We start from the raw sequence: 9,831 nt of genomic DNA on the forward strand, positions 1-9,831 counted from the left end.
TAGGATTCAGGGGCCCAGACTCAAGACTTGGAATACTACTGACACTTAAATACCACCACTACTCCTAAATTCTTCCAGAGTGGTCTCTCCAGGCTGAACCTCTCCCCTAAACTCCAGACTCATATACCCAACAGCCTTCTTAATACTTCCAAAAGGTAACACTCAAAGGTAACATTCCCAAACCCAAACCTCTGGTATTTCCCTCCAAACATGTTCCCCAGTTCAACTGATGGTAATTCTGTTCTTCTAGTGTGTTACTCAGACCAAAATTCTTAGACTCATCCTTGACATATTTCTTCCTCTCAAAGTGAAGTGAAGTGAAGTTGCTCAGTCATATCTAACTCTTTGTGACCCCATGGACTGTAGCCTACCAGGCTTCTACATCCATGGGATTCTCCAGGCAAGAATACTGGAGTGGGTTACCATTTCCTTCTCCAGGGGATCTTCCCAACCCAGGAATCAAACCCGGTTCTCCTGCATTGGAGGCAGACTTCTGAGACCTTTAACCTCTGAGCCCCCAAAATGAGCAAACTATAAGCTTTCTCCTCAAAATACACAGGACCTGGGCTTCCACTGCCACTCTGCTGCTCCAGGCCGCCCTCTCTCTTACTCATATTATTGCAATAGTCTCCAGAACAGTCTCGGTTTCCATCCTTGCAATCTTCAGGCTTAGCTGCAGTAACAAAGGAATCACAAGATAGACTGGTTCAAACAAGAGACAAGAGCAAAGATAATAACTCTCTCCATACTGTCCAGACAGGCAATCTGGGGTAGATGGAGTGTGTGCTAAATTGCTTCAGTCGTGTCTGACTCTGTGAGACCCTACGTACTGCAGCTTTGTCTCTTCTTTGAACCAGTTTATCTTGCAGTCCCTTTGTTACTGCAGTTAAACCTAGACCCTCTACCCTTGACTGTAACAATACAGAGCTAGGGTAGGGCCAAGGTTGGCCTTTTGATGATGGTGGTTGATGGAGAAGGGGGTCACCAATGGGGAAACCCTTGCCTAGGAAAGTGGACATTGTCCACCAAAGTGTGCTAAGAGATATTTCATCAAGCACACATATTTTCAGAACAATTAAGAGTCTGTGGTCTTTATGTCAGCAGTAAATAAGAAAAGGCAATACATTGAAATTTAAGGGGAAGACAGCCTTATCAGAGTTTTAGCACAAGCTTTCCTTCACCTAATTTTTTTGACTTTTCTCAGGTTTTGCATGAGAAAGGTCTTTGGAAGGCAGAACAAAGGGACTGTATACCTTTAACCTGTACATTTATATATTTATACATTTCTCCTTTCGCCCCCTAGCTCCTGTTATTAACTTCAGATGTTTGTCCATTTCAAAACTTCGTAGATCTGAAAATTGAAAAACCCTACGTATCTTTATTTTCTGATCTGGTCACTATATTCTAGAATATTATCTTCCCCGTTATCACAAAAGCACTGCTTTGAAATTGTCTCCTTGGAGAGTTGACTTACACATGAAGAACTGTTCTCGTACCTACCAGGCTGGGAAAGGCGTTAGGGTACAGAAGTGATATTGCATTAAAGTAGCCCAGGAGAGGGGGGGCGGCTTGAAAATCATGGAATCAAAGGAAAATGATCCAATATTTCAAACAAAATCAGGTCTCGTATATTTCTGCTCCATTACAATAGGGTAAGTTAGATCTAGTCTTACCGAGGCTGCGATCTTAGATGTGGAACTCTGTAAGTGCTTGAAATGTCTTCTATTTTACTACATATACAAAGGAGCTCTTTAATACAGCTACTGTCTGTGACATGGAAGTCATAGCTCAATTTTCTTTTTCAACTAAAACCACTCTAAACTGGAAAGCTATCCCACTACTGCAGAAGTTATCACTCCAGTATTCCCCATGGGTGAATAAGAAATATACCTTTTCCTTTTTTTTTTCTTTTTAAGAAACAGTTCATTGACTAAATTACCTGAATAGTCTACCTGTCTTATGTGAGCTGCATATTTTTGTGAGTTTTAATATCTGTAAAATATTCTTTTGGTCAAAACTGAAAGCTGCAAAGTAAGCGTTTTCTCTCACATTGGAAAGTAAGGCTTTTGTAATTATAAATAGCTTTTTCCTCCTCTTTGCTAAGCTTTGAAGAAATTTAGTTTATTAATGGTTTTAGAAAGTAAACTTTCTGGGATGTAATTACTTTTTAACAATTTATCAATAAGCAGACCATCTGCTCACTATCTGCCCCATAAAAACAAATCTAAAGTTAATGAACCTCCAAAATTTTGCAAATCAAAGATGAAGTTGACACAGGGCAAATTTATCCATATGATTGACTGGTTTTATGCCCAAACTCTGATAATCATGTCTTCTGTAATTTTTGAATACATCAATACAGGGAGTAAGTAACATGTAACAGCTACTGTTTTAAAGCTGGTTGACTTTAAAAACAGTGAGAAAACTCAATCTTTTCATATTCATTCAACAAATATTTATTGAAAATCTGCTATGTGCTCGCAATTACACTGTCTCTGTTCTCATGAAATTAACAATCAAATGGGACCGACAATGAATAAACAGACACAAGGGAATATAGCAAGGCTGTGCACTTAAACCCTTTTTATCAGGGAAAGCATTAGGGTATCGTATAAATGGGCACCTTAATTGGGATGTTGGGAAGATTTACCATGGAAATGACATCTAAACAGATTCCTAAGGAATAAATATGAATCTTCCTAACTGAACGTTACTTTTACCACTCTGAGCCAGGGAAACAACATGAGAGAGAGTTCCAAAGACTGCCAAAAATTCGGTATGGCTGGAGTGTAGACCATGAGCATATGGTAGCCAGGGATGACGACTGAGAAACAAGCAGGGGCCAGGTGGTAATAACCTGACCATGTCCTAAACTAGCTCGACGGCCGTGAGGATGGAGAAGAGTGAACTGGTGTGAGAGGCTATTGAATGATGGGACAGATAGAACTCGATGCCTTGTTAGATGGTGGGCAGGGTTGGGGCGTGGGTGAGGGAAAGAATGGAGGATGGCTCACAGATTTCTGGAAGGACCAAGATAGGGAACCCAGGGGAGAGAGGGCTGAGTCTCATTTTGAATTTGCTGAGTTAAGCTATCTGGAGATCTCCAAGAGAAAATATATAGCTCCCAACTGGACATGTGACTCTATATGAACTTACTCCTCTCAGAGTAGAAACTCACCGTTATCCATTCAGGTTAGGCTACGTCTCGTCAGTTGTGTCCGACTCTGTGTGACCCTATGGACTATAGCCCGCCAGACTCCTCTGTCCATGAGATACTCCAGGCAAGAATAGTGGAGTGGGTTGCCCTGCCCTCCTCCAGGGGATCTTCTCAAACCAGGGATCGAACACACGTCTCTTATGTCTCCTGCTCTGGAAGGTGGGTTCTTTACCACTGGCACTAGCCGGGATGCCCAGAGACGTCTTTTTATCTTTGGAGTGCCTAGGCTTGATATAGTTTTCTTTCCATCTGGAAATAGTTGTCTACTTCCAGGTTTATAATATATCCCATATATTTAACTTGTTGCTTTGAGATTTGTGCTTTTTTTCTGGGAGACCCTATAACCCTGAGTCCCCCCCCCAAATTAAGAATTTCAGTGGTATTCTGATCTGAGACCTCCATGGGGGGTTACATATTAATATATCTCCATACTGTAGAGTAGCCCCTTCTTTTAGGCATATTTCCCTTAGTTCCTTTCCTAAGGCCTGGGTGAACAAGGGTGGGCTGTCCCCAAACCCCAAAGGCTGGGTTACTACAAAACCCTACACAGGAATATCTGGGTGGACAAGACATCAGCTCGCTCATCCTGATGCCTGTGCATATTGTATTTTGTAAGGAATAGACTTTGTCAACTCCCCATTAGAATGATAGAAAGCAAGTTTAGTAAGAGATCTTGAAAGTTAATCTTCTCTGACCTGTTCTTGTGTATCCTTCATGTGTTCCCATCAGGGGCTCCCTCAACCTCAGCCTGCAAAGCTCCAGGGACCAGATATTCACAATTTCCAGAAGCAGCATGGTCTGTCTCTGAGCACTCCTAATTTCCAGAAATTTCTCCATTACATGCAATTAAACTGATCACTTTATAAGTTTCTTCTGCTTGGGAATGATGAACAGAAATTTTGAAGTCAAACTTCATAGGTTCCAATTCCTGCCCTGACAGTAATAGGTCATGTGACTTGGGCAAAAACTTGAGGTTGGCTGTTTCAGTCCCTTCTGTAGAATAAATGTGGATATCAGAACCAGCATCGCAGGGCTGTTGCTAGAAGGAACACAGATGGTACATGCAAAGTGTCGGGATCTGAGCTCAGTAAATGTTAACCATTTAGCATTTAGTTTAAATGATAATTTAAAAAATTTTTTATTAATCAAATAGTCTTAACACATCCTACCCTTTGAAATACTTCAAGGAGACTCACGTCAACCCTGCAAGTGTCTCTTCTAAATTCTGTGACTTTCTTCCCATCGTCTCATCTGACACAGCTTGACATGCCTTCACCGTGTTGCTGACTTTCCTTTGGACATGAGTTTATTTATATCCCCTAAATCCAGTCTATTTTTACCCCTCCCCTCAGAGAGTGGGGCCCGGAAAAGGATGGAATACTCCACAATGGTATGTCCTGAGCAAGATGGAGAGGGCTTATCACTTTCTTTTTTCTTTATGCTGAATTCCTGTGAAGGCCACACCAGGTGCCCCTCACTGTGTGTGTTGTTATGGTCACGGCACGTGGCTGATGGATGGGGGATTCAATGCTGAGTACATTGAAATCCGAAGTGCTGCTCCCATTCACGGTGGAAAGCAGAGCAACCTGAAGCCAAATCCTTCCTCCATCCTAACAGCTGTATGATGTTCAGCACTCTTTCTGTGCCTTAATTTCATCATCAATAAAATAATATAATTCTAGTTTTCTGCAATCCCACTCCTGGGCAAGTATTCAGAGAACACTCTAATTTGAAACGATATGTGCACCCCAATGTTCATAGCAGCACAATTTACAATAGTGAAGACATGGAAGAAGCCTAAATGTCCATCCAAAGATGAGTGGATAAGGAAGCTGTAGTACATACATGGAAGGGAATATTACTCAGCCATAAAAAAATGAAATAATGCCATTTGCAGCAACAGGGATGGACCTGGAGATGATCACAGTAAATGAAATATGTCAGACAAAGACAATTTTCGTATGTCACTCATATGTGTAATCTAAATATGATACCAGGGAACTTCTTTACAAAAAAAACCAGACTCACAGACATAGAAAACAAACTTATGGTTGTCAAAGGGGAAGAGGGATGGGGAGGGAAAAGTATACACTGCTGCTGCTAGGTCGCTTCAGTCGTGTCCGACTCTGTGCGACCCCATAGATGGCAGCCCACCAGGCTCCTCTGTCCCTGGGATTCTCTAGGCAAGAATACTGGAGTGGGTTGCCATTTCAAGTATACACTACTATACATAAAATAAACAGCAAGGATCTCATTGTATACCACAAGGAAACTATACTCAATATTTTGTAATAACCCATAAGGGAAAAGAATCTAAAAAAGAATATATATCTATATATACTCTATACATATATATATAGCTGAATCACTGTTCTGTACACCTGAAACTAACATAGCATTGTAAATCAACTGTACTCCAATAAATTGTTTTTAAAACATGATGTGATGATAACTACACCTACCTTACAGAGGTTATTGAGATTGAAAAGTGTTAGTACCTGTCAATTATTGGCAGTGTGCTGGGCACACAGTAAGCCAAGTTCAAATGTTATGTATTATTATTGCCTTTAGATTACATTTTCTATTCCATGTGTAAATTCTGCCCTGATGTGGGTTTCAAAAATACAAATTTGTTTCCATGCAATTGGTGTATTAGGGAACAATTTGAACATAACATGGAACTCACATTTGCTCAGGGGCAACTTCATCTTTGAGAAATGAAGGCAATGGCACCCCACTCCAGTACTCTTGCCTGGAAAATCCCATGGACTGAGGAGCCTGGTAGGCTGCAGTCCATGGGGTCGCTAAGAGTCGGACACGACTGAGCGACTTCACTTTCACTTTTCACTTTCATGCACTGGAGAAGGAAATGGCAACCCACTCCAGTGCTCTTGCCTAGAGAATCCCAGGGACCGGGGAGCCTAGTGGGCTGCTGTCTATGGGGTCGCACAGAGTCGGACACGACTGAAGCGACTTAGCAGCAGCAGCAGCAGCAGCAGCAGCAGGGGAATACAGAAAACTGCAGGTGACGAATCAGGCAGAAAGAATACACACTGTGCACGCGCACGCGCGCGTGCGCACACACACACACACACACACACACACCTTAAGCACTGACCTGGTTCACACAGGTTTCATGAGATACACCTGAGATATGGGCTGACATCATTTCCTTCAATTTCGGGAAACATTTTCACCACCTCATGATAACTCATCAGCTACAATGCTTCTGAGGCCAAAGGCAAACATCAGGTCTTTAATCAGGTAAAGTGCCGTAGTCATTGTAGTGTTAATGTATTTTTGTAGTCATTTAACATGAGTAAAGCCACACTGGCATTTTTACTCTGTTTCTATTGATATCTTTTTTACAAAGCATTCCTGATGAACTTTTTGAGCATTATGTTCCAACCCTATTTTTCTCATAGACCGTGTGATTTATATTATGTGAGTTTTCATAGCACTGTGGTTTCTAGGCAGGCGTAGGATACAGTACAGAGAACTGATGATAATTCTCTCTGCTAAGTTTTCTAAACTCTCAGAATATCTATATCCTTGATTCTGCTATTTATATTTTTACTGTTTTCTAACTTCATGTTATGCTTGAATTTGATGTGAATAATCACACTGTGCTTAGTGGCTCAGTCATAGCGAACTCTTTGTGACCCCATGAACCAGAGCCCGCCAGGCTCCTCTGTCCATGGGATTCTCCAGGCAGGAATACTGGAGTGGGTTGCCATGCCCTCCTCGAATAATCACATTAAATATCTGTAAATCATCAAGGGGAGAGGCTATACTCTGGGAGAGGGTCTGACAAAATTGAAAAAGGCATTTCCTGCAGCAGAATCTATTTTCCACATAATCATGAAGTTTAAATACTGTTATCAGTTGAATAAGCTACTTTCCAGTTTAGCTTCAAGAAGAAGAATCTGTTTTCCCCCACTTACTGAAATCCTCAAGATCTACCTGGCCATGGACCTTGGATGGCTTGACAGAAATCATCTAGTCCAGTCTCTTTGCTCCAGATGAATCAGCATGGCTCTGGGTAATGTGCTTTTTGCCAAGTTCGCCCAACTTTACCGGCAGTGATGGAGCCAAGTTTCACGGCTGTTCATACAACCCTGGGCTGACTCCCAGTTACATGTTGTACAACTTAATATCCTTGTAATAACACTACAGCTTATCCCAAACTAGACCTACCCATTACCACAAGGATGGTTTTGTACAGCTTCTCAGACTGGTACAAGGAACAGGAATAGTAACATGGTTCAAAAGAGACCAGGCACCCTGGTGCTGCCTACTGGGCAGCCAGGACCCTGCCCACACCATCCGCCAGAGGCAACTGCCCCAAGACAGAACAAATGCTGGCATAATCACCTCAAACCTATTAAATGAGCACAAAGCCAGCTCCTTCAAAAAATCTCCTCCTTCTTGATTTCTTTCCTTGTAAAATGGGTTCGTCCTTTATGAATCATTGGCTTGAGTTATTCATTTATTCATTTGCTTGGAGGTGGAGATGACTGCACAGGGTATTTTAAAAGTATTGAGGTATATGATGCTTCTCAGGTGTCACAGTGGTAAAGAATCTGCCTGCCAATGCAGGAGATGCAGGAGATGCGGGTTCAACCCCTGGGTCAGGAAGGTAGGAAATGGCAAACCACTCCAGTGTTCTTGTCTGGAAAATTCCATGGACAGAAGAGCCTGCCAGGCTATAGTCCATGGGGTCACAAAGAGTGGGATACAGCTAAGCACACAACAAACAAAAGCATATACAGGAGGACTTACCTGGTGGTCCAGTGGCTAAGACTCCGCAGTCCTGGTGCAATAGGCCTGTGTTCAGTTCCTGTTTGGGGGACTAGATATTACATGGTGCAACTAAGACCTGGCCCAGTCAAATAAATAAATAAATATTAAAAATAAATAAAGTATACATAGGGAAAAATAGACTATTTTCATTTGCCAACTGGGGAAAAAAAGTACGGATGCTTGATTGATGCTGCTTATAATGACAGAATAAAATCAGAAACACCTCCCTCAGTCACTTTCTTTAAGCACATTCTTGTTTTTACTAGAATAATTTTGATTAAAGCTATGTTTGCATCCTGGTGGCTCATGGTAAAGAATCTGCTGTGATGTAGGAGACCCAGGTTCAGTCCCTGGGTCAGGAAGATCCCTTGGGAAAGGGAATGGCAACCCACTCCAGTATTCTTGCCTGGTGAATTCCACAGACAGAGGCTACAGTGCGTGGGATTGCAAAAGAGTAGGACACAACTGAGTGACTGAAGCTTCCCACCATCAGAGTTAGTTAATTGATTAGTCTGTTTATAGAACGTGTAGGGGGCCTCAGCATAATATCATAACTTATCCATTCATGTACTTGTTTATGGATTCATTAATTTCATTCTTCACTTATTTATCTCTGGGAAACCTCCTGGCTTGAATTATTCATTCCTTCATTTGTTCGTTCTTTTGCTTGCTTACAAGAGGTAATGTACACACAAGGCATATGATTTAAAAGACATTGTAGGGTGGGGACTTCCCTGGTGGTCTAGTGGCTAAGATGCTGCATTCCCAATGCAGGGGACCTGGGTTCGATCCCTGGTCAGGGAACTAGATCCCACATGCATAGCTAAGAGTTTGCGTGCCAAAACTAAAGAGTTCGCATATCACAACTATGACCCAGCACGGCCAAATTAAATAAATAAATATTTTCCTTAAAGGTATTGAAGAGTGTGCAGGGGAAAGCAGGTCAGACCTTCTTCCCTGTTGCGCCCCCACCCTCCACCTAGGAAAGAAAACTACTTATTACCCGGTAGACTTTGGTGTCCCTTTCCAGGATGGACCCTGTGTTCATGATTTTGCATGTTTGTGTGAGAGAGAAAGAAACAGACAGATGGACAGACAGATGGGCAGACAGAGAGAAATGCAATATACTATGTATACATGTCCCAGTGTTCTCACCCGGAGTGGCTCTGCCTCACAGTGACCTTTGGCAGTGTATGGAGACTCTGTTCATTGTCACACAGGAGGTGGGCAGCCATTGGAATCTAATGGAAGAGAGAACCAAGATACTGCTTAACATCCTAGGATGCACAGATCAGTTCCCAGCAAAGAATAGTCTGACCCCAAACGGCAGGAGTCTTGAAGTTAAGAATATACAGCTTTTATTATTTTTATTATTTTACTTCTGAAGCTATTTGGACTACTGTTCCTCAAACAAGTTAGTCACAGTTTTGGAAACAAAGGTTGGAGGAATTAGCTGCCTCAGCGAAGCCCCAGTTCCTTCACCTGGCCTCATTTACAAAGACGAGTGTAGAGTGTGGAGAGGAGAAAGTTTAAAACTCCCTGCAGAAAAGGAGCTTAATTGTGTTTTTGGATCCCCAGCATGGCTGTCAGTATGTGTAGTTTGAATGCACAGATGAGCAATTCATTGTGGGTGGGAGATGTATGAAATAAAATAAAATGTCCCATAAACTGTCCCTTCTTCAAATCTGAAACCCCCATATGCTCTGGAGCATTGATTAGAAACTGACTGAGTGCCACAGAAGAGGTTACAGTTGCTAGAATCCTTTGGACCCCAAGGAAACAGTGTGAGTTCCAAAGGAATTTTTCTATTT

At 42.0% G+C, this 9,831-nt stretch overlaps 1 non-coding gene across 1 annotated transcript; it reads left to right on the forward strand.

Annotated features, from left to right (window-relative positions):
• Positions 1-8,751: 8,751 nt before the first annotated feature.
• TRNAG-CCC (transfer RNA glycine (anticodon CCC)) lies at positions 8,752-8,824 on the forward strand. Its single transcript has one exon. It is a non-coding gene; the product is annotated as a tRNA-Gly (tRNA).
• The last annotated feature ends 1,007 nt before the right edge of the window (positions 8,825-9,831 follow it).

This window comes from Bos mutus, chromosome 17, assembly GCF_027580195.1.
Source record: "Bos mutus isolate GX-2022 chromosome 17, NWIPB_WYAK_1.1, whole genome shotgun sequence".
NCBI classification, from domain to species: domain Eukaryota; kingdom Metazoa; phylum Chordata; class Mammalia; order Artiodactyla; family Bovidae; genus Bos; species Bos mutus.